Below are 26,579 nucleotides of genomic sequence, written 5' to 3' on the forward strand. Positions count from 1 at the left end.
TTATTTTCACTATTATTTCCTTTTTCCTCCCTCAACATGAGGCAAAGTAGGGTAGTAGGTTTTCAATAAACGCTTGCGGAGAAAGTGCATGGTACATTGCTGCTCATGATGGTGACAGTGCCCAGGATCATAGCAGATAGTTTTGGCAGACATTCAAGGTCAGTAACCTACTTTCAAAGCATCTTTTATGAGCAGGAAGAAGTCTTTTTGGATAATACAAATGAATGAGAAAACTGCTGATTTTAGGTATTTAAATCATAGAGCTGCCTGTTCAGAAGCATGATTTAAATCATTATCTGAAGATGTTTACTCTTTCGTGGAGTTAAACTAGTGAAACTACTTAGTATCTCACACTACCTCTGACCTGCAGTGTTTATATTTAAATTTCCATGTTAGTTCTGTCTGTAATCTCTAGGGCAAACATTGTTCTTGTTGACTTGCACGGAATTTGGTATTATTGTGTACATAAACGTACAATGTCATTGGGATGATTTTAAATGCTTGCTAATATTTGCATTTCTGGAAACATTAATAGATACAGATTTTGAATTAACACAATTAAAAAATATTGATTGATTTCCTGGTAATTTAATTTATGTTAACTGCTTAGTATTTTATATAATTTTTATAACAAAATTTATTTTCCTTGTGCAGGTTATTTGTTAGTTGGATTTCTTTACCTTTTCTGCCTGCCCATGATCCCCTCCACTGTGACTGTAGGTTTCTGGTCCGCTGCAGCATCAGCGGGAGTGTAGACTTTTACATTCCTGTAAAAATGCTGGTTACGTTTTTCTAATATTAATTTTCAGTTACTAGCACCTCCGTCTTCTTTGGGTGAACCACAATCTTCCCTTTCCTTAATCCCCACATGTATACCATCAGCTGCAACAGCCACACGAGCACAGTGATTTTGGGCACAGGGTAACACGACTTTCCCCTTTGCTTCCGACCATAAGGTAGTAAGTCGTTTCCTGAATTATTAATACTAATGTCTGAATAATCCCATTTTTTTCCCCAGCCTTCTGAAACTTTAACGCTATATCAAATCTCCTGGTTGAATGGATGTGGAAGGATGGACTGTGCTGGCTATTCTGCACTATATTCTTTCCACTATATTTCAGGGAGCCAGAAGTAAGATTAAACAGACTTTTCTGACAGTAGGTTTCTTGTTAAATTCTTCAAATGGAAGTACTCAGAGATGATACTGAAAACTGGCAAAAAGGGAGAGGCGCTTTTTATCTGGTCCTGGTAGAGTCTCAGGAAACAGAAGCTCAGAATGGATAAGTGCAGGCACCTGGTTATCTGCGTGGGCAGCGTGTTTCTGGTAGTATGAGAATTGGTGACATCAGTCAATCCAGCAACCTCAGCAGCTCCCCACTCACTGTCACTGAGCACACGGCAACAGTGAGTGCTCCCTCAGTCTCAGTGACAGACTATTTGGGGCTCTCGGTCTGGCTGCAACAGCAGCATTGTTGGGATGCTGCACTCCTGCAGTGCCTGTGGCTGTTTGGCATTTTGGCTTCCTGTGGAGCATCTGTTGTGGTTCCTACAGTAGATTCAGCAGCATAGCAGTCCTGGACTCTCAGTGACATTGTTTTTCCTTATATTTTTCTCCTCTAAGGAGTTGTGTCACCTTCCTGCATTTACTATTCTTTGAAGATCCTAGTTTTCCTTTTATTTCTTTTTTAAGCATTTTCATCACTTTTGTATCTAATTCCCTGCATTAAATGCACTTTGTATGAAATACCTAGAATAGTTTCTGTTTTCTTTTTTTAATTGGACACTTTTTTTTTTTACATTTTAAAATTGTACTTCTGCTGTGTCTAGTCTGCTCATACATACTTCTATTGATTATTATTTACTTATTTTTCAATTCCAGAATTTCTCTTTAGTTGCTGTCTATAGATTCTAGGTCTTCAATCACATTTTATATCTGTGTGCTTATTTTAGGGACATATCGATGACAGTTATTTTACGTCCTATCATCTAAACTGTCAAGTGAAGAGTCGTTAAGACAACGAAAGCTATGAGTACTGTGGGGGGGGGGAGTGGTGGTGAGCGTTATATAGATTTCACAGTGTTTATTATCATTATCATGACAAAGTCAATTCGTGGCAAAATTCAAGCTAAACTATGTTCTCTGAGAACCCAATATCTGGACTATCTAATGGTCTCATTTTATTATATGTTTGTATTTTGTTTTTTGACTTTTAGTCTTTTGGTGCTTTTCCTTCCTCAACTTATGTTTTTGAATAAATGCTTATTGTTTTATATGAAATAATTTTAGAGACTCTGGATCATGGTATAGTAATTTCTCTCTATTTTTGGTAGTTAAAGTCACTGAATTAGTGAATATTGAACCAATGCTTCTAGGGGAAACACAAGGTTAGGTTCCTGGGGGCCTCTGGTCACAATATTCTCATCAACCAATCTATACGGAACCTTGTTTTATGTCTTTTTCTGTTTAAAGAGACTTTATTTAATATACATTGTTGATTCATTGACATTGAACTCACAGCCAACAGCACTATAACTCATGCTTAAATGTGCCTTATCTAACATGTGTATTTTCTCCACAAAGCAAAAATAGCCTTAGGAACACTAGACAGCACTTCAGTACTGTGCTTTGGGTTCATTTTAAACAATGAAATCGCAAAAGAACAAAAACATGCAAAAAATTTGGCACTAAATATATCACAAAAAGGAAACTTGTTTACAGTATGAGAGCTGAAATGAAGGCAGAGTGTCACCTTATTCTACCTCAGCTGAGAGTGTGAGCATTGGGCAACTCTAATTTTTCACTGTTCTGTGCATGTCCACAAATGACTGTGAAGACACTCTAACTATTGATTTTTGGAAGCTACAAATAAATTTAAGTGAGTAGGCAAATTTGCAAATATGGAATCGTTGAGTAATGAGGATCGACTATATCTGTCCAGGACAGAATTTAATTTTCTCCTCGCAGGGAAATTATCTTTGTTCAATCAGTGATTGAGATGATTCTGAGATCTCAGCTGAAAGCATTTAGGAATGCTCTTCTTCTTTGGTAGTCTACTCCGAGTTTTGTCTCACTAACATCATAATATTTCCAAAATCTGATTTTAACCTCGTAGCAGCTGTCTGTTAAAACCTTATCCAGTGTGTGTGCAACTTGGGGATCCCCAAATGACTTCAGAGGAAACCATATAAAATATTCAACTCTCGTCTTTATTGTCTCCTTATCTCCAGAACAATCTTAGCTCTTCCTTTTCTTCTTGCTTCACTGGAGCCTCAAAACTCCAATTTTTGACTTCTTAGCTCAGTAAGACTTGTGTATCCTTCAAGTTGCAACTTTCTATTTGAACTCTATGCCCTGCAATGCAAATTAGAAAATAATGCCCTGAGGGAAAAAATGGTGGTGAACGTAGGGCTCTCTTCAATACATTTTATCTTTTTCTCTAGGACCTTCATCTCTCAAATCCTGAGTGCCTTAGTTGCTCTTCTATGCTTCCAAAGGAATGTTTTTGTATTTCTCAATTTATATTTGCTATTGGTGAGAAAGTTAGTTTGATACAAGCTCTCCCTTTTTTTGGCTGATAGAGCAAGTTTGAAATATTATTTATTACATGAATAATGAATAGACATTCAGTTCACTTACCAAACGGTTTAATGATTATTATTGAAACACGTATTTTGACAGCTACTATGTGCCTAGCATTTGGGATATAGCATTGAATAAAGCACATATAATGGCTTTTCTCAGGGCTTTAGCATCTAATGAGGAATATAGAAAAGTTAAAAAAAAACATTGTGCTATAAGGGTGATAAGAGCAAAGATTCATTGTGCTATAGGAATACATATGAGGAGCACTTAGCCAGAACTTGTGTATTCAGGGAAGAGTTAATAGAAGAAAGGGCATTGAACTATAACCCAGAAGACTGACTAGAAGCTAGTCAGTAGGAGGAAGGGAGATTCGGAAGAAAAGCAAAAGAGAAGTTTTAGCAATGAGAAAAAAAAGTTCATTAAATATCATAGAAGAAAGAACTGGCCTTTAAAAGAACTAAAGAGAAGCATATGCCAAAAGAATGATAGTAGATGAGGTTAAAGAGGGAAAAAGGTAATAACAGTTCATAAGAAGCCTATAAGTTGTGTCAAGAAAACTGAACTCTATCCTAAGATCAAACCGGTTCATCTAGGAGTGTGAGTATGAGCAGTAGTAGGATAACTTTTACATTTGAAAATCATCATGCTGGCTGCATTGTTGACAATATTTTGGAAGAGGTAAGATTAGAAGTAGGAGACCCGATAGGAGCTTATAAGAGTAACATAGAAGAGTGAAGACAGTGCATTGAAATATCTATTTTACACAAAATACATAAAAGAATAGTTTATTTTTATTGTAAGGTATTTGAACAAGCAAGACATGTATGAACATAGAGATTATGAGTCTTCCTGCCCTCAACCTTACTCCCCAGAGTTCACTATTATAAATACTACCAATAGCTTGGTGAATACCATCCAATAATTTTTTAAGCATATATGTAGTCATACACAAAACGGTGCATCGCAATTTTATTTTTTCCCAGGAGGATAAGCATTTATGAAGTATAAACTCTTCATATGCGTTATTCTTGGAACTGAGAGAATTAAAAGAAAGCAAAATTGCTTAAAAATAATGATTTAAAGACTAAGTAAGGGAAGGAATAAGGAGTTTTGGGAGGAAAGTTGGGGTTGGGGAGAGAGAGAGATTGATTGAAGGTGATGGTGAGAAGACAGGGGCAAATGATAAGTAAGAGGACTTGACAAGAGAATAGAAATGTCCCACAAGGGTTAATAAATTATTTTTCTATGCTGTATGTAATGTTTTCCCTTCTTCTATTTCTCTACAATACCTTGAGTAAAAAAATTATCTAAAGCTTTATGGAATGGATTTGATTTGGGGGGAAAGTTAAAAGTTTTGGATCTTGCCTCAACCTTGACTGAGACAGAAACAGAGTATGCAAAAAACAACCCCTCATATGGAACCACCTGTCTATTTATTGTATTCTAAACATCCATATCCATACACAAAATCTATGCACATTAACATATGCATGCATACATATGTGAATTTATGTGTCCATTATATGAATAGAAGTGTGTATATCATGTTATACATACGGTTGTGCAACTTGCTTTTTTCACTATATATGGCAGCCATCTATGTTACAATATATATCAATTCACTAGAGTTTTTCAAAAGTGTTCTCATGATTCCACCACCTTACCATAATTAATTTAGCCAATTGTCTTTTTTTTGACTATTTAGTTTTTCTATTTGGAATAATTTTGGGTCAAAACTCCCGAAGAACGTTCTTGAAGGAAATTTTTTTTTTTGCTTATTCTTGTTAAATTCTAAACATTATATGTGTGGTAATCACAAGATATCAGCAGGTTTGTTTGAAGATTTTGTTATGTGTTCTGAATTTGAAGTTTAGAAAATCTTTACCTCTTTGTGTTTCCACCAGAGGCACTTGAGAATGTTGAGCTTTTTCTAGTCTGGACGTTATGCTTTTGGTAAAAATGCCACAGCAGTGAAAACCTTTCTTTCTGGAGGCAGTAAATTTGCTTCAGAGGCGGTTCCTCACTGTTTGACGCATCTTTTTCTCAGTCAGAGCATTTTGATAAAGACTTCTCTCTGGCAATTTTATTGCTGATTTGATTCTCACAATACTTATCTACCTGACGCGACAAGACATCCTACGATTGACTTAGCGTGTTTCTGATTCTCTGTTCACCTAACGGCAATTTAGTTGTTAATGGTTTACCCCATTCCAACACCTTCTTGGCCAACCAAGGGGAATATCACTTTCCTATAATGACTTGAAGTCACATCTTGTCTAGAACTAGTCTATCATTCTGATAAAGTTCCTCTCAAAAGTAAAGTTATTTTATTGGGATAACATTTTAGAATTAGTCTATGAATTTTATATTTACAAGCATACTCAATTATACTCACTCAATACCAAAAGATATAGTAGAGAATTTTAATTAAAAAGATAACATTGTTTTCCTAAATTGTTAGTAATATAGTAAAGCATTATGTGAATCATGTATAGTATAAAGCTGGCAAATTATTATCATTAAACATTTAAGACTTAAGCATTTAAAATATAATTTTCTTACTATATGTGCAAAGTTTTGCAAATATTTAGCTTAAGTAGTCAACATTTTATCTAAAGAATTACCTATTTTTAAGGTAATTTAAAATTTATCCCTTAAAGAACTATATTAGATAATGATTTGTACCTATTGTTAAACAGAGATAATTTCTAGGGAATATGCTCATTATTGGAATTTTTTTGTGTTTGACATTATAAATTGATAATTTATTATTTTCAGAACCAGTATATTATAATGCCTTTTTACTAAAGAAATGAATTGCCTTAATTAAAATGATATATTAGTTTATGAAACGCTAAGAGAATTTGTCAAAAAGTAATTAAACTGTAGTAAGAACATGCTATGGTTTCTGTTGGGAAGTCACTGGTTATTGGGCAGCAAAGTTCTCCTGACCTTACGACACCTTTTCCCTTAGCATGGCCTCACAGTCTTCTGAAAGAAATGATATGGAATGCGTGAGGACTTAGGTCAAAACCCCGTTTGAATCAGTATTAAATGTTAAAAACTTACTGAGCTTTCAATAAATTATGACTGAAAATTATGTCAGAATTAATTTATACAAAGATGCAAATGAGCTTAATAAAAATGTAGTTTAAGCGTTTAAATTCTTTCACAATCAACATTGAAATGTATTGAATATGTTAATCAAGACATTAGAAATTTTTTATTATAAGATTTACCATTCAAAACTTTAACTATTCATGAGAAACCTTGAATGTCTAGGAGCAATGTATCTTGCTCACCACTGTGTCTTCAGTGTCTAGCAAACTACTTCAGCCATAGCAGGTATTTAATTAAAAAGGGGTACAATGAGGTGGTGTGAAAGAGTGAATCAATTAGAGAGTTAGCCTAAAAATCTATTAACATCTGCATTTAAGTAATAATTTCTTTTAAGTCTCATATAATGCTGCAGTAGTTATTGCTATCTCCATTTTCCAGGAGAAAAAAAAATAGTAGTATTTGCAAATTAAAGTTTATCAATTTCTCATCTAAGTCAAAACAATAACACTACTAGTATAAATGTGATTAGTTGAAGGAATAGCTAATGTATGTCACATGCTTATTGTATGCTAGTAACTGTTCTTAGTTTTTACAATTGATCTTCATATTAACTCCAAGATAGATAGTAGTATTTCTTCCAATTTATTGTTTTATGAGTTAGTATTTTAAATACTTCATCTATATATATTATGGTAGGGTACACTTTTTTGAAAGAATGATGAATTTTCTCTTCTGTTAAAATTATATTCAAGTATTATAGAAAAGTCAAAGTAGTCCAAAAAATGCAATAGAGAAAGAAAGTAGCAGAGATATAATCATTTGTTAACAATTGACTAACATTGTTCCATTCTTATCTCTATAAAAATATAAAGGCATATAGATAGAACTAATTTTAAAACCTGGGATTGTATGATACATGATTTTAATATAAACCATTAAATAAAATGTACTTTGCAAAAGGAAAATAAAGTCAAACTGAAAGAATTGCTAAATTTCTGATAAATATTTCTTTATAATAAATGATATAACTGTCTAAAGAAATTTCTCAGCTTATAAGAGAAATATTATGAAAACTCTTAAGATTATGAGTTCACTATGTGTATTTCTCTTAATATTATATTTCAATTTTAGGCTGTATTGAATTCTTGAGAAAAATGATGAGCAGATTATCTCACATATTTCTTTCTCTTCCATCTTCATATTGTTTAATTATACTTTTATAAATAATATAAATATAATTAAATAAATTTAAATATAAATATAATATGTATGCTATATTCTCAGTGTCCAAACTTGTTAGAGAATGCCTATTTGTTATGACATCTTTGAAAGACAAACTTCCACTATCCTTTCTCTCAGAATTTTTTAGATATTACTCTGCTGTATTCTGAAGTTGAGTGTTATTATTGGAAGAAGCTAAATAAAATATTTTTAAAGCATATTTTTATAAGGTTTACTTTATTTTTTTTAATTCCTCACGTTCAACTCTTTAGTTTCAGAAATTTTCTTCAATTATATTTTTAAAATATTTTGGCCCATTTATTCCATCTTTCTATTTTTTTCTCCAGAGTTACCCTTTATGTCCTTTGTCTTCCATATAAAATATACTCTTTATAACATCTTTTATAAGTGTATACTTTCATATGTTATGGAGTTGGATAAGTAGGGGAAACTTTATAGATGGGCTTGAATAATTGGCTAACTTTTTTCGTAAAAATATCTCTCTTTAAAGTGCTAGTAGAGTTGTGGGTTAGTCAATTTTAGCCACTAACGTTTCCAAAGCTCTGTTTCTACTCAGTATGATTTGAAAGTTAGAAGAAAATCTTAGAACATTGAGCCATCTTGGTGATCATGCTTATTTTGGCACTATTTCTGTGAGAGAAATCTTTTCTCTTTGTCTTCCATCTTGAGCTTCCAGTGATCTAAACAATGGATTATTTTATAGTATTTCAGTTAAGGGATGTTTGTTTTCTCATCCTTCTGGCATAAATCTTAGCAATATCTTAATATTATCTGATCATCTCTAGCAAAGTCCAATTTTAGTAGCATTTTCAGTCTGTGCAACTCAATTTCTAAGAGATTAAACTCTCCAGAGCTGCCCTGATTTTTATTCTTTCTCTGAACTTAATGCTAAATTCTTTCTTCAACTCTGGGAACAGCCTATTATCTTATAGTTTCTTTTTTTTTTTTGGTTGTTTCTATTGCTTGCAACCAAATAATCACTCGCAAGTAAGAGAATAAAATGCTTCTCCCTACCCTTCAAAAAATCTCTGATCTCTGACAAAAAACTCTGGATGTTTACAAAGTCGTACTTAGCGTGAATTATTCATCTAGAAATATTTGTGATCGTTTTATAAATCCTTCTATATAAAACCTAAATTTGATCTTTACTGTTGCTCAATCTGTTCTTGGAATGAGATTTTTCCTTGCATTAAAATTTCTTAGTAGTAAATGTTGTTAATGGTTAGAAAAAGAGTAAAATAGAGATGTAAAAGTGAAGGGTAGGTAAAGCATAGGAAAACTGAAGTAGAAGTTTTGAAGTGTGGCTTGGGAAAGGCAAAGCAAACTTCTTGTCTTTGAGACAATAGAACCCAGATTTGCATGAAGGGGAACACAGAAGGATACATGGTGTCTTGTCGCATCCTAATATGCTATAGGAGAAAGTCATAGGCATAGTGTCAGGCTGTGATTAGTGTATCAGACAGATGATTAGAGAAATACCATGCATCTATATGAAACTACACTTATGGCTCTGCTCAGATAATACAAATATTTTAAAGAGTTTGCCCCCTCTCTAACACACAAATTACTCTTTCTCCAGAGGCAGCAAGTACTGGTAATTTCTTTAAAGTCTACTCTACTTGGTAGCAAAAGGAGTTAGAGAAATTCATTCACCTTTTAGGGCTCCAAATTTATGAAGAATTGAATGAATTTACTATTCTGTACATGAGTTTTGTATTTTAAAATATGACTGACAATTCAGTTCAAGTTAAATCTATACAAAATACCAACTAAAGGTTCTTCTTGAGAAACCTCCCAATTCTATATTTACATAACAATAACAATTACATTTCTATAATAACAGTTGTAATTCCATCATTTGATTTGGACAAAAAGAGAGTTAACTACACTGTTGACCCTGGCAGTTTGTTCCAAAGACAATTTTAAAGGAGACTTGAATGCCAAATGTGTTGTTTAGTTTCTATTCTAATTAAAAGATTTTTACAAAATCTTAGTCATAATAAAAAAGTCCAACAAAAATATAACATCTTACATTAATAGTCAACCCAAAGACCTATAAGAGTGATAATAGAATGATAGATATGTAACAAAACACCCAAGAATTTCCTAATTGACTGTGTTCATTAAAAGAAAATCAGTTTAATAGCAGTAAAATGATAGCGGGAACCAGGACCTGGCCACATGCACGTATATTCCTGTTATGGGCTGAGTTATGTTGCCCTCAGAGTCATCTGTTGAAATTCCAAACCTCAGTACCACAGAATGTAACCATATTTGGAGATAGGGCCTTTTAGGAAGTAAAGGTGAAATGAGGTTATGTAGATGGCCTTAATCTGTGTGACTGTATGTGGAGATAAAACCTTCAAAAAGATGACTAAATTATATGAGGCCATTGGGTAGGGCCCTAATCCAATATAATATGTGTCCTTATAAGAAGAGAAGGAGAACGAGAGATACATGCATACAGAGAAAAGACCATGTGAGGACATGCCAAGAAGACTGCCATCTGCAAGCCAAGGAAAGAGCCCTCAAGAGAAACCAAATCTGCTGACACCTTGACCTTGGACTTCTAGCCTGTGCAGCTAATAGAGTTCCCATCTTCCCAAAGTTTTCTTTCATGATAGTGTTTTTTTACCCTCTCAGTATAAATTAGATCATTTTCTCTTCATGTGGAACCACAATAAAATCAAACCATGATTTATGGTCTAGCTAATTTTTCAAGCTTCTGAGTGTCTGATGCAGCACAGACATCATGCATACTAAATTCACACAGTGGCTTAACTATTGCTGTGTTCTTTCAGAACCCAATCTTTAATTCTACAGCATATGCTCTGATTCTTGTGGTATGCTGAAAATTCAAGTGCATCCTGTTGAAACTCCCCCAGCAGCAGAGAATAAATCTAGCAAAAGAAAAATATTTTACTGAATTAAATTCATGGTGCTTACACAGCCAGAGAACCTACTCTCAAAGATCTCAATATATTTCACTGTTTTAGTAGGCTACTAAGTTTCCCAGTATAAACCTTTGACTGAATTATTATTCTAAAGCCTATATTGACCAAAAACATCAACTGAATACTGTATCCTCCTAGCTCAATGAAGTGAAATATAGGTGTATGAAATAGACAGACGGCTGCATTCAGTCTTGGAGGATTTGCTGTTATTTATCTACGTTTACCCAGTTTTTGATTTGAGACTATTGGTGACCACTGAAAAATTATAAGTAGTTTTCACTTCTAAACTCTGATATTTTCCATTGAGGAAACAATTGGTCATGCTTTCATATGAAAAATCCCTGGTCAAGATACAAGCTCTGGAAATCATTTGTTCTTTGCAATGAAGACTGCTGAATTCAAATTTCTTGTGGCGTTCTTTTATTTATTTATATATATTTTATTGATGTAACATTAGTTTATAACATATAAATTTCAAGTATGCATGGCTATATTTTGATTTCTGTGTAGACTACATCATGTCCACCCCTCAAAGAATAATTACCACCCGTCACTGTACACATATGCCCTTTTACTCCTTTTGCCTTCTCCCCTCTCCCCTCTCCCTTCTGGTAACCACCAATCCACTCTTTATATCTAAGTGTTTGTTTTCGTTGGTGTTGTTTTTATCTTCCACTTATGAGTGAAATCATATGGTATTTGACTTTCTTCTTCTGACTTATTTCACTTACCGTAACACCCTCAAGGTCCACTTATGTTTTTGCAAATGACAAGATTTCATCCTTTTTTTATGGCTGAGTACCATTCCATTGTGTATATATACCACATCTTCTTTATCCATTCATCCATTGATGGGCACTTAGGTTATTTCCAAATCTTGTCTGTTGTGAATAATGCTGCAATGAACATAGGGTGTAAATATTCTTTTGAATTAGTGTTTTTGTGTTCTTTCAATAAATACCCAGAAGTGAAGTAGCTGGATCTTATGGTAGTCTTATTCTTAAGTTTTTGAGGAATCTCCATACTGTTTTCCATAGTGGATGTACAAGTTTACATTCCCACCAGCAGTACATGAAGCCACCCTTTCCTCCATACCCTTTCCAACACTTGTTATTTCCTGTCTTTTTAACAATAGCCACTCTGACCGGCATGAGGTGATATCTCATTGTAGTTTTGATTTGCATTTCCCTGATAATTAATGATGTTGAACATCTTTTCATGTGTCTATTGGCCATCTATATATCTTCTTTGGAGAAATGTCTCTTCAGATCCTTTGCCCATTTTTTAAATGGGTTGTTCATTTTTTTTGTTGTTGAATTGTATGAATTCTCCATATAGAGATATACATATCAGATATGTGATTTGCAAAATTCTCCTCCCAATTGTTAGGTTGTCTTTTCATTTTGTTGATGGTTTCCTTTGCTGTGCAGAAGCTTTTTAGTTTGATGTGGTCCCATTTTCTTGTTTCTCCCTTGCCTGAATGAGACATGGTATTCAAAAAGATACTGTTAAGATTGACATCAGAGAGCATACTGCCTGTTTTCTTCTAGGAGTTTTATGGTTTCAAGCCTTACATTCAAATCTTTACCCATTTTAAGTTAATTTTTGGGTGTGATGTAAGATAATGATCTACTTTCATTCTTCTGTGTGTTGCTGTCCAGTTTTCCCAGCATCATTTATTGAAGACTTTTCTTTCTCCATGGTACATTCTTGGCTCCCTCGTCAAAAATTAGCTGTTCAGAGATGTGTGGCTTTATTTCTTGGCTCTCGATTCTGTTCCATTGATCTGTGTATCTTGTTCTGTGCCAGTACCATGCTGTTTTGATTACTGTAGCTTTGTAGTATATTTTGAAATCACAGAGTGTGATACCTCTAACTTTGTTGTTTTTGCTCAGGATTCCTCTGGCTATTTAGGGTCTTTTATGATTCCATAAAAATTTTAGGATTCTTTATTCTATTTCCATGAAACATGCCCTTGGGACTTTGATATTGATATGGATTGCATCGCATCTGTAGATTGCTTTAGGTGGTATGGACATTTTAACTATGTTAATTCTTCCAATCCATAAGCACAGAATATCTTTCCATTTCTTTGTGTCTTCTTTGATTTCTTTCAATGATGTCTTATGGTCTTATGGCTTTCTTTAGACTGAATTCCAAACATAGCAGCATGCATAGAGCTGGACACCAGCAAAAGGTACTATCCTCCTGATTGTCAGCTACCCTTTGTGACAGTTCTGCCTATTATAGGTCTGGTCTACTCTTGAATATGTAAATTGACTTGGACTGAATGGAGTTGCCAAATTCTATCATTTTTACTGTTTTTAGGAACATACACAAGAAGCACCAGACAGGCATGTGAAAAGGATGAAGAAAATCAGTAGTACAGAGTGTCTAACTTGTGTCAGGCTCTTGCTATGAACCTTTCCTATAGCATCACATTTATCCCTTCCAGGAGCATTTTAAAGCAGTATTTGTAACCCCAATTTAGAGAAGCAACTGAGGCTTAGATTAGGCTAAAATATTTTTCAAATGGATATCTAATGCTATCTCAAGATCAAATCCTCCAAATCATTTTAGACCAAGTCATCTGTCTCTTGTAAATACTTAGTAACCCACTGTGCTTCCATTGTTCCTTGTGACATTTGAGGTCACTGTAAGCATGGAGATACAGCAGTTTCAACAGCAAATGGCCATACCAAAGAAGAACATCTTATATAATGAAGCATTTGGCCAGAAAAACAGTGTCAGATGGACCATGAGTCAGCACAGTTTTTTCCCCTCACCACACGATTTAAATCCACTCAGTTGTGGTCCTCTGTTAAAACTGTGTCCTGATTGACTTTATTCCACAATTTGTAAGCAAAAAACAGTTATATTTTGAGTTATGCAATGCTTTCTCTTCTGAAGGCGTTAACTGAACTTTAAAAATTTGACGTTAATACATGGAGGAAATACATTATGGTTTGGAGTTTATGAAAACAGCAATACTATTTATTTGGAGCCCCTGTGTTAGGCACTATGTTAAATGGTTTCACACATGTTAGGGTGAAGAGGCAGAATAGCTTAAGTTGTTTATTTGAGAAACAAATCCTGTATGAGTGGATCATCATTAATATGTAAATTCACTGTATTATTGCTTTACTAGCACATTTCTTTCTTATTTGTCCCTTTCACAACTCAAAAGAGAGTCACTCAAGACTCTTACTTGTCATTCCTTTTTGACTAGACAAAAAGCAAAGAAAGAAATGAAGGAAAGCATTCGCTCATGCTAAGAAAGCCTCCTTTAGGAAGCTGAAAGGGGCTGTAATTAGTTCTAAAATGCCATCTTATATCCACTGTGCATATATTTTTCACACAAAAAAACTTGAACATTGGAGACCAAAGGGCCCGGAATGTAAAGTGATGCAGCTAAACTCCTTTTGGAAATAGTTGTAATGCAATTCCCAGTTGCTAGATTGATTTGATCTTCTCATCTTGGGAAGAAATTAAACCCTGCAATATCACCAATATTTTCTACCTCTTCTCTGATAATTGTTATAAACTGACAGTGATTGATTTTGAGTAATTATCCTGAAAATAAATTAGATTAAAAAATAATCTTCCTGATTATAGAGGAGTCTAGTCCGTGTTTATAATTAGTCCCTTTTTAGAAAGAATGATGATATCACATTTGACTAACACAGTGAATTTCTTATATGCTACTTGACTTTGCCTTGAAAAGAAGCATATAAGTTAAAGGCCAAATTTTTAGTAAAATCCCAATTGTAGGTAAAATTTTTCTGGAAGGAAGCAGCATTTAATTAAAGGAACCAGGAAATCAGAATCAGGGGGCCCGAAGTATACTCTTGGCTTAGCCGTCAGTTATCTTTGTGAGCCCAGATGACCTCTCTGGGTCTGATTCTCTGCATCTGTAAAATAAAGGAGTTCAATGAGATGCTCTCTAAGGTCCTTTCCTCTTCTGACATTCTGTTTTTATATATTACATAATTCCACCTTATGTAAATTAGTGGTCCATTTTCCATGTAGGGCTCTAAAGTAACATTGGAAAGCAATTAAGAGAAAGTGTAGAGAAAGACTAGCTAATAGTTAGGAAATGATTGTTCCTTTATGTATCATTGCTCATAGGAAGACGCTCTCAAGAGCAGTACTTCTTAAACTGTAACTTGCATTCAAATCACTTGGGGATCTTGTCAGATTGCAGACTCTGATTTCATAGGTTTGAGGAGAGGCCTGAGAATGCGCATCATCACTAACATGTCCCCGAGTGATATCCTTGCTGCTGGTTCCATTTTAAGTAGCAAGGCTCTGATTGTAAAACTAAAGTGTATATAAGAATCTGGGGAATAGCTAAAAATTCAGATTCAGGACTAGCCACAGAGACTCAGAGATGGGGTTGGGGTCACCAACTCTGAATTCTTAATAAGTATCCTGTGTGATACTGATGGTGGTGGTTCAGGAATCAAAATTTTATCCACTTGAGAATTATGATCATAGAGTCACGGATTTATCTGCTAGTCCTTCTTTATTCTGTCCAGGTTCTCTTTTCAAACCCAGCCACTGACTAATTTATTATTGCATTTGTTTTTAAAATAACTTTGTGAAAACAATTCTATGGTTTGCTTGTACTAGTCTTTTCATTTCATGAATTATCTGTTGTCTAGTTTGAATGGCAGTTGAGTATACAGGGCTTTTGTTTGTGTGTCTTTGTTTTTTGAAGTCCAGGAATTTTTCTACCTCTTTAACAAGTGTTGGTGAAGTCACCATAAAGGAAGTATGCCGCAGTGAATAATAGACCATGGTAGAAGTAAGAGAGCCCAAGCCCTGGTTCTAGCACTGCTAACCATTCATTCATTCATTCATTTATTCTGGGCTTTTCTCGTACTTAAAACTGGGAGATCTTGGGCATTACCAGTTAAATTAGTTACTAAATTACTAATTAAATTAGTTAGACTTGCTCGACAGCATGCTGGTCTAGTGAGAGGTGTCAGTAATGAAAATAATGATTAGAGTTTAAAGGGATAAGTGCTATTATTCACAGGATGTTTTAAAGTAGTCATTGAAGTTTTTTTGATTCTAAGTAAAATATTTGACCTATTTTATTTGTGAGCATAATAAGAGAAAATGTGAGATCTATATGTGAACTGGAAATGCTATACATATGACCATGTACATGTGACTCTCTTGAGTGACACTGAAAGCTTGTTAAACAGTCACTTTCATTTTGGAGACTGTATCAGTCGAGGTTCTCCAGAGAAACAGAACCCATGGTAGATGTATATATATAGATAAAGATATAGATAAGAGGAGATTTGTTATAGGAATTGGCTTACACCATTAAAGAGGTCAAAAAGTCCCAGGATATGCTGTCGGAGAGCTAGAGAACCAGGAAACCCAGTGGTGGAATTCAGTCTGAGTCCGAAAGCCTGAGGGTTGGGAGACCAATGGTGTAAGTCCTGGTCTAAGTCAAAAAACTCAAGAACCAGGAGCTCTGATAACCGAGGGTTTGAGATGGATGCCCTTGATCAACCAGAGAGAGTGAATTCACCCTTACTTCAGCTTTTGCCCTATGCAAGCCCTCAATGGGTTGGATGATGTCTACTCATTTTGGGGAGGGTCATTTGCTTTACTCAGTTCACAAATTCAAATGCTAATCTCTTCTGGAAACTCCCTTACAGAGACACCCTGAAATAATGTTTCACCAGCTATCTGTGCATCCCGAAGTCCAACCAAGTTGATATGTAAAATTAACCACCACAGAGACAGAGGTAAAAAAAAATGGGCATCAAAACTTAAAGAAAAAGTTTAGAGACAAAAGTTGGCAAATTACATTTAAAGTCTTAAATAATGTCTGTCATGTGATGCAGTAATTTCTCTTCTATTTACACCAAGAATGCTCTCTTGCCTTTCCCATGTTAATCTAGAGTACTTCACCACAAATATTTATTTATTCGTTCCCAAGTATGTGCCAGAAACTATTCTAGACCCTAGGGATAAAGTAGGGAATAATTAAAAAATATTATCCTCAAGTATATCCCAATGTTCTAATGGGATACATTCTGAGGAGAGAAAACAAATAAGAAAATTAAACATTTTAGCGTATACTAGTGGTGGTGAAAATTTCTGTGCAAAAAAATGAGGCGGGAAAAGACAATGGGGCATGTTGGGAGGAGGGTGATTGTAATTTCTTAGGGAGGAAAAGCTTCACTGACAATGCGACACTTGATCAGGGATGGAAGGGAGATGTAGAGTGAGTTTTACAGTTACACAGATGCTGATGAGCTCTCTAGACAGAGAGACTAGAAAGGACAGATGCCCTCATGCATGTGGCAAGTTCAAAAACCAGCAGAAAGATCACTGTGGCTGGATCACAGGGAGCAAAATTAGGGAAACATATTATTTAGAAATCTGTATGGCATATTAAGAATTTTGGCTTTTATTGTGTGTGAAATGGGGAATAAGAGCAGTTTTGAGTAGATGCATCATGTGTTACGATTTTCATTTCAAATGATCGCTGTGGCCCTTTTGTTGAAAATAGATACTACGAAAGAAAGATGAGTCAGGGAGATGAACTAGAACAGGTGTCGGCAATCTAGAACCCATAGATCAAATCTGGCCAGCTTCCTTTTTGGCAAATAAAGTTTTATTGGAACACAGCCACGTTCATTACATTGCATATTGCTTATGACTGCTTTCACATTGTGGCAGAGTTAGCAGTTGCAATGGGGACCTTATAGCTTGCAGTATACTATTAGATCCTTTACAGAAAAACGTGCACACTCCAGACCTAGAAGGTTATTGTGAGAATCCAATTGAGTGATGATAGCGGCTTGTATCAGGGTAGGGGGAAAGGAGATAATAAGAAATGTCCAGACACTGCATATATTTTGAAGATAGAAACAAAAGAATGTGCTGATGGAGGAGAGGCATAGGAGAAAAAGAGTAATCATGAATGACTCATTTTGTTATTATTATTTTGGCCTGAGCAATGGGAAGGACGGAGTATTGATTTATTCAATGATTTTAGAAAGATTGTGGGAAGGGCACGTTTGGAGATTTGGAGGTAGAGAACACGAGTTTAGTCTTTGAGATACCTAACACATCCCAATAGATATGCTGGTAGACCGTTGCACATCTAAGTCTAGAGTTCAGCAGAGAAGTCTGAGCTGGTGATATAAATTTTGAAGTTTTCAGCATATAAAATTCATGGATGAGATAAGAGAGGAGTGATGATATAGAAGGAAGAAGTTTTAAGCTTAGAACTGAGGCTTGAGGCTTTCCAGTTTTTGGAGGTCCTGTGGGTATTTTGAAACCAGCAAAGCTGAATGAGAAGGAGCAGCTAGTAAAATGGGCAAAGAAAGAAGAGCATATGAAATCCTTGATGCCAAGTGAAGAGAGTATATCAAGGAGACCATCATCAGTCATATTAGGTACTGCTGGTCTTTTAGATAAGATGAAAGTGGAGAATTTATTATTGGCTTTGAACAATGTGGAGATAATGATAACCTTGAGGGATGGTTTGGTGGCATATGGGGTGAAATCCTGATTGGAATGTATTCAATAAAGAATGAGAAGAAAGGAACTGAAGCTTATAAAGGAAATTGTGTAGAAGTTTTCCTCTAAAGGGATGCAAATAAGGTTGCAGAAAGATGTGATATTGAGGATTTTTTCCTATTCTTTTTTTTAAGATGGGGGAAATAGGAGGATGCTTGTATGCTCTTGGGATAATCTTGTCAAGAGGGAAAAATAATAATATCCAAGAGAAAGAAAAAGTTCTCTGGAGTGATGTGCTTGAGCAGGTGCACAAGTGGCAGGGATGTCCTTCAACAAAAGCACAGGCTGCTCATTCAAAGTAACAGAAGGGAAGGCAGAGTGTGTAGGCTCAGATACAAATAGATGAGTAGATATGATTGTAACAGCTTGGGGCATTCTCTTCTGATTCCTTCTTTTTTTTTTTTTTTTTTTTTTTTTAGCATAGGATGCAAGGTCAATAAGCTAAGGGGAAAAAATTAGAGAAGAGATCTCGGAGGCCTGAAAGGGGTGTAGGAGTAGGGAGTATGCAAACATCCTCTAAGAGAGAAGGCAAGTGAATAGACTAGAGGAACATTGTGGAACTTCTGCATAATACCAGGGATTAAAATTCACAACAAAACATAAATTGTAACAATAATGTAAAATGAAAATATTCTAAATATCCAACAAGAGGATGGTAGTGATATAAATAATGGTTTAGAATTTTCAGTAAATGGACTATTGCAAGCATTAAAATAATTTTCTAATATGTTTAATAATATGGAAACATTCCCTCAAATAACAATTGTGGAAAAAGAAGACTACAACTGTTTATGCTCTAGACTATTATTATCACAATTTGGCAAGTGTTATTGACATTAAGACCCCAAAGTCATGTTACTGGGAAGTGATGCCCTGAATTATACCTCAGCTCTGTCTGATTTTAAACTGATTACCACAAAGCTTAAATTTGCATTTTAAGTACTTGCATCACATGGTTAATTGAAATTTAACCTTTATTTATTTTTATTTAATTTTATGTTTTTTTGCTGAGGAAGATTTTCCCTGAGCTAACATCTGTGCCAATCTTCCTCCATTTTTTGTATGTGGGTTGCTGCAACAGCATGGCTACTGACAAGGAGTGTAGGTCCACGCCAGGAACCAAAGCTGGGCCTCAGAAGCAGAGTGCACTGAACTTAACCACTAGGCCACCAGGCTGGCCCCTAGCCTTTATTTTTTAAAACTCCAAATTTTTTTTCTGATAATTTTATTGAGATCATAATTGTTTATTATATTGTATACTTTCAAGTGTACATTATTATTTATCAATTTATGAATAAACTCCATTGTGCTCATGACCAGTAGTCTAATTTTCATCTTTAACTGTACATATGTGGCCCTTTACCCCTTTCGCCCACCCCCAACCCCCTTGCTCTGTGGTAACCACTAGTCGGTTCTCTTTATCCATGTGTTATCTTCCACATATGAGAGAGATCATGCAGTATACATTTTTCTCTATCTGGCTTATTTTGCTTAACATCATACCCTCAAGATTCATCCATGTTGTTGCAAATGGGACTATTTTGTCTTTTTTATGGCTAAGTAGCATTCCATTGTATATATATATATATATATATTGGTATATATATATATACCACATCTTCTTTATTTATTCATCTGTAGAAGGGCACTTGGGTTGCTCCCACATCCTGGCTACTGTGAAAAATGCTACAATGAACATAGGGGTGCATAAATCTCTTTGGATCATTGATTTCAAGTTCTTTGGATGAATATCCAGTAGTAGGATAGCTGGATTGTATCATATTTCTATTTTTAATATTTTGATAAATCTCCATACTGTTTTCCATAGTGTCTGCACCAGTTTGCATTCCCACCAGCAGTGCATGAGGGTTCCCTTTTCTCCACAACCTCTCCAACACTTGTTTTTTGTCTTGGTAATAATAGCCATTCTGACTGGTATAAGGTGATATCTCATTGCAGTTTTTTTTTTTTTAAAGATTGGCACCTGTGCTAACAACTGTTGCCAATCTTCCTTTTTTTAATTTTCTGCTTTATCTTCCCAAACCCCGCCCCTGTTTACAGTTGTATATCTTAGTTGCAGGTCCTTCTAGTTGTGGGATGTGGGACGCTGCCTCAACGTGGCCTGACGAGCAGTGCCATGTCCATGCCCAGGATCCAAACCCTGGGCTGCCGCAGCGGACCGCTCGAGCTTAACCACTCGGCCACGGAGCCGGCCCCCTCATTGTAGTTTTGATTTGCATTTCCCTAATAATTAGTGATGTTGAACATCGTGTCATGTGTCTGTTGGCTGTCTTTATATCTTCTCTGGAAAAATGTCTGTTCATTTCCTCTGCCCATTTTTTGATCAGGTTGTTTGGTTTTTTTGTTGTTGAGTTGTATGAGTTCTTTACATGTTTTGGAGGCTAACCCCTTGTTGGATATATGATTTTCAAATATTTTCTCCCAGTTCGTGAATGGTCTTTTCATTTTGCTCATGGTTTCCTTTGCTTTGCAGAGGCGTTTTAGTCTGATGTAGTCTCATTTGTTAACTTTTTCTTTCGTTTCCCTTGCCTGAATAGAAGTGGTATTGGAAAGGATGCTGCTAAGACCTATGTTAAATAGTGTGCTGCCTATATTTTCTTCTAGGAATTTTATGGTTTTAGGTCTTACGTTCAAGTCTTGAATCCATTTTGAGTCAATTTTTGTGTATGGTACAAGACAATGGTCTACTTTCATTCTTTTGTGTGTGGTTGTCCAGTTTTCTCAGCATCATTTGTTGAAGAGACTTTCCTTTCTCCATTGTACATTCTTTGCTTTTTTTTTTTTTTTGAGGAAGATTAGCCCTCAGCTAACATCTGATGCCAATCCTCCTCTTTTTGCTGAGGAAGACTTGCCTTGAGCTAACATCCGTGCCCATCTTCCTCTACTTTATAAGTTGGATGCCTACCACAGCATGGCTTTCCAAGTGGTGCCATGCCTGCACCCGGGATCCAAACCTGCAAACCCTGGGCAGCCAAAGTGGAACTTGGGCACTTAACCACTGCATCACTGGGCCAGGCCCCATTCTTGGCTTTTTTGTTGAAGATTAACTGTCCATAGATGTGTGGGTTTATTTCTGGGCTTTCAATTCTCTTCCATTGATCTGTATGTCTGTTTTTGTACCAGTATCATGCTGTTTTGATTACTGTAGCTTTGTAGTATATTTTGAAGTCAGGAATTGTGATGGCTCCAGCTTTGTTCATTTTTCTCAGGATTGCTTTGGCTATTTGCAGTCTTTTTTTCTTCCATATGAATTTTAGGATTCTTTGTTGTATTTCTGTGAAGAATTCATGTTCGGATTCTGACTGGGATTGCATTGAATCTGTAGATTGCTTTAGGTAGTATGGACATTTCAACTATGTTGATTCTTCTGACCCATGAACATGGAATATCTTTCCATTTCTTTTGTCTTCTTCAATTTCTTTCAATAATGTCTTATAGTTTTCAGTATACAGGGCTTTCACCTCTTTGCTTAAAGTTTATTCTCGGATATTTTCTTCTTTTTGTTGTGATTGTAAATGGGATTGTATTCTAGAGTTCTCTTTCTGCTAGTTCATTGTTAACGTAAAGAAATGCAACTGAGTGTTGGCCTGGTAGCATCATGGTTAAATTAGCACACTCCTCTTTGGCAGCCTGGGGTTTGCAGGTTTGAATCCCTGGTGCAGACCTGGCACCACTCGTCAAGCCATGCTGTGGTAGCATCCCACATAAAATAAAGGAAAATTGGCACAGATGTTAACTCAGTGAAAATCTTTCTCATGAAAAACAAAAAAGAGTTGCAACTGATTTTTATAAGTTGATTTGTACCCTGAAACTTTTCTGTAGGTGGTGATTATTTCTAATAGTTTTCTGATGGATTCTTTAGGATTTTCTATATATAGTATTTTGTCAGCTGCAAACAGCAAGAGTTTCACTTCTTCCTTTCCAATTTGGATTCCTTTTATTTCTTTTTCTTGCCGAATTGCTCTGGCCAAAACTTCCAGTACTATGTTTAATAGAAGTGGCAACAGTGGGCACCCTTGTTTTTTTCCTCTTCTCAGAGGGGTGACTTTCAGTTTTTCACTGCTGAGTATGATAAGTTTGTCGTATATGGCCTTTATTATGTTGAGGTTATATTACTTTCCTTCTATACCCATTTTATTGAGACGTTTTATCATAAACGGATGTTAGACACTCTCAAATGCTTTCTCTGAATCTATTGAGATGACCATGTGATTCTTATTCATTGTTTTGTTAATGTGCTGTATCATGTTGATTGATTTGTGGGTGTTGAACCATCCCTGCATCCGCAGGATAAATCCCACTTGATCATGGTGTATGATCCTTTTAATGTATTGCTGTATTCAGTTTGCCAATATTTTATTGAGGATTTTTGCATCAATGTTCATCAGGGTTATTGGCCTGCAGTTTTCCTTGTTTGTGTTCTCCTTGTCTGGTTTTGGTATTAGGATGATGTTGGCCTCATAGAATGAGTTAGGAAGCACTCCATCTTCTTCAACTTTTTGGAATAGTTTGAGAAGGATAGGTATTAAATCTTTGAATATTTGGTAGAATTCTCCAGGGAAATCATCTGATCAAGGAATTTTGTTTCTTGGGAGTAAACCTCTACATATTTTTAATGTAAAAACTGTTACATAGATAAGTATCTTCCATCTTCTACTTGAATAATTGTTTGAATTGCAATACATAACTTTTCATAAAAACTGATTTCATTTATTTTTAATGTTCCAGGTCATCAGCCTGAACTACTGAGTTTTTGTGAAAGCTATTTTTGTCATTCAACACCTGAACCATATCTTTATCAACACATTCATTAGCCAGCTCTTTGTCATTTGTAGATTTAAGTGTTCCAATGAAGTCATCATGTAAATGACTAATATCTTTAACATGTGAGTTCATTCTTTGAAAATAGTATATAAAAATGATAGAATTACAGGAATTTCTTTGAACAACGTGAGAGGCTTTGTATAAGTAAATACAGTGAATTTAAGGCATAGATGAATCATGAAACAAAGACCAAATTTAGTGTGGGTCACTCTGTGATGGTTTCTTTAGCAAAAATGGTTTCAGGTTTTAGGTTTTAGCCTCAAAAGACTCTTTAGGTTTTATCCACACATGTGACTTACCTCTCATCTCTAACAGCTGGCACTTAGTTGATCTTATCTAGTCCCATGACCATAAATACATAATATTTACCTGCAAGCTAACAACTCCCAAATTTATATCTTCTGTCCAGATCTCGTCTCTGAGCATCAGTCACATATATTCAATTGTCTTCCTGACATCTCCTCTAGGGTAATTCAAACATAATACACTCGAAACAGATCATTTGAGCTTTTTGCCACATCTACTGTGAGAATAAAGACCATTCTCAGCATTCAGACTGTCGACATTCCAGAAAATGTTGACATCACTCCGAAGGGATGCTCAGTTATTTTCAAGGACCCCAGAAGAACTCTGAGGAGGGATTTCAATTACATCAATGTAGAATTCAGTCTCCTTGGAATAAGAAGAAGAGGCTCTGCATTGAAAAATGGTGGGGAAATGGAAAGGAACTGGCCACTGTTTGCACTATCTGTAGTCATGTATAGAACATAATCATGGGTGTCATACTGGGCTTCCTATTACAAGATGAAATTTGCTCCACTCCTCCATAAACCTCATTATTTAGGATGGATCTCTGGCTGAAATGAGAAATTTTGTGGTTGAACAATACAGCTGCAGGGTTCGCATGAGGTGAAGCATTGCTTGTTCAGTATCTCAAGTCCAGAAAGATGTATTAGTTCTTGAAAAACATGACACTGAACTTGTATCAAATCCAGCTGTTTTGATTCATCAAATAACAACAGTTAAAAACAAAGATATCAGAAAATTTTGGTATAATATCTGTGTGTCTGAAAAAGGAAAAGTTCAGCAGGCTGATGAATAGCATCTAAGATTTATCTAGCTATGCAAACAAGATGCCAGATGATTCTTAAGACATATTAATGATATTTTAAAGATGCAATAAAAGCCCTCTATGGAAAAAACAACAACAAAAAACAAGTAGATCATCTGATTTCCCTCTATACTCACAAGGTATTTTCTGTTTTTATAGTAGGATCATCACTTGCTCAAGCCAAGAATCATCCTTAATTCCTCTCTTTCTCTTTAAACTATATTTTCTCAGTGAACAAGTTTTCTAGTTCTATCTCCAAAATACATGTCTATTCAATCCATTCTTCTTTGTCTCCGCTGCCCCTCCCTAGCCCAAGCCCCAATCATCTCTAGCCTGTATTACTACAACAGCCTTATAATTAGTCTGTTATCCCCGTTTCTTCCTTCTAATTTCTCAACAAAACGATCTTGAAAGATCATTCAGATCACAACACTTTCCTATTTAAAACTTCTCAATGGCTTTCTGATGTGCTAGAACAAAACTGAAACTCCCTACCCTGATCCACTACATGATTTGGCTTCTATCTGGATTTCTACCCATTATGCTCCCCCGATCTTTTTCTTCAGTTGTACTGTTCTTCTTTGTTTTCTTTGATGACCTGGGGCTTTTCTGGTCATAGGTCCTTTGTATCAGCTTTACTCAGATCATTTCACATGACTCTTCTTATTCTTTAAATCTTAGGTGAAATGTCACACACTGAGAGAGGTGTTTCCTGAGCATCCTAACTGGAATAGATTTCCCACTTTGAACTTCTGTTTTCTCTTTCAAAACATCTCCTTATTTCTCCTACAGAACCTATGATAGCCTTTGGGTATTTTGTCTATCCATGTGTTTCACTGCTTATTTTGTGTCTTATCAATTTCTCATTGTTTGTCACTGAAACTCCAGTGCCTGTCACCTATCAGATTCTTAATGATAAATTGTTGAATGAATGAATGACTATACTATTTTCACTCCTTGCAGAAGCTATAGTTCAGTTTCATTTATAGTTTGTAAATCCTTAGAATCCACGGGCAGTAAGTTGATATTTAGATTACAGGTGATAATTACCTTTTTAACGCTTTCTTATTCCCCACTTTTAGCATGAAAGGACTCTATTTAAGCAATTTCTAGAGCCCTTTGATATATCAAATTTCTAAATCTTTTCTTGTCTTCCTTCTCCCTGAATAATTCCAGTGGATATTTATAGGGAAACCATTTAGCTGGACACCGCAAGCTGTTTCTCATTTTCACTCAGGTTCTTACCTCTGGATGGATGCTTTCCCTATTTAACCACCTTTGAACAATTTCAACATCACACAAATCAAAATGCAAATTTGCAAAGCAAAAGAGGATTCTTTATCCCCCTTCCACCATTTGCACAGGCTGTCTACATAAATTTGTGGAAGGTAGTAAAGATAAGACAAAAAATGGGTTTGAATCAGGGGGGAAAGGGTTTAATCCGAAAAGCTCATCTCAAGTGACTGAAATCAGAGCATGAGTCAGTGCATTTATTAAGTTGCTGCATAGCCAGCTGAAATAGATCATATTTTTATATCACAAACCATGCCTTTGGCAAATAAACATGACCATAGTCACTCAATTTTAATTTTAGAGATGCCATTTCCAAACTTTCAGTGATCTTTAACACAAATTCCAGAATCCCACGGAAAGACGTAATCGGAAATCATATCATGTCATACCTCAAACTTCTGCAATAGAAGTCATTAAAATTAAATTATCTTTGGGGATTTAATGAATTTGTGCATAAAACATCTACTTGGTTATCCTTTTGTGTCACAGAGAGCATTAACCATGTTTCCTTTCAGCTGTTGCCCTAGAATCTGGTGGACCAAGTGGACAGAGTCAGAGCCCACTGTCGCTAGTCAATATGTTGGCTCATATTACCCCATGTAACACATCCCCAGAATTAGAAAACACGTTTACTCTCACAATCTCATTTGACCTTCTTTTATCCACCAACAAGCACTTAAGGACCTAACGACCTTGCATTAGTCAGAGTTCTCCAGAGAAATAGAACCAATCGTATATAGAGACAGACATCTTGGCTCCAGGAAAGGGAAAAGCAAACTGTAAGCTCAGGAAAGTGAAGATGAAAGTAGCCATTCTCATTGCCAGAGGGGGAGCTGGCTAGGCCAAGACAGAAAATGAAGGATAAAACCAACCTCTTTGTCCCCCTCTTCTCAGTTGCTCAGTCTACAACATCATAATTCCAGCAATAGAAACAGCC

General features: G+C 35.5%; 1 pseudogene; it reads left to right on the forward strand.

Annotated features, from left to right (window-relative positions):
- The first annotated feature begins 1,329 nt into the window (after window positions 1–1,329).
- LOC100064528 (large ribosomal subunit protein uL6 pseudogene) lies at window positions 1,330–24,340 on the forward strand (annotated as a pseudogene).
- Window positions 24,341–26,579: the final 2,239 nt, after the last annotated feature.

This window comes from Equus caballus, chromosome 4 (assembly GCF_041296265.1).
Source record: "Equus caballus isolate H_3958 breed thoroughbred chromosome 4, TB-T2T, whole genome shotgun sequence".
NCBI classification, from domain to species: domain Eukaryota; kingdom Metazoa; phylum Chordata; class Mammalia; order Perissodactyla; family Equidae; genus Equus; species Equus caballus.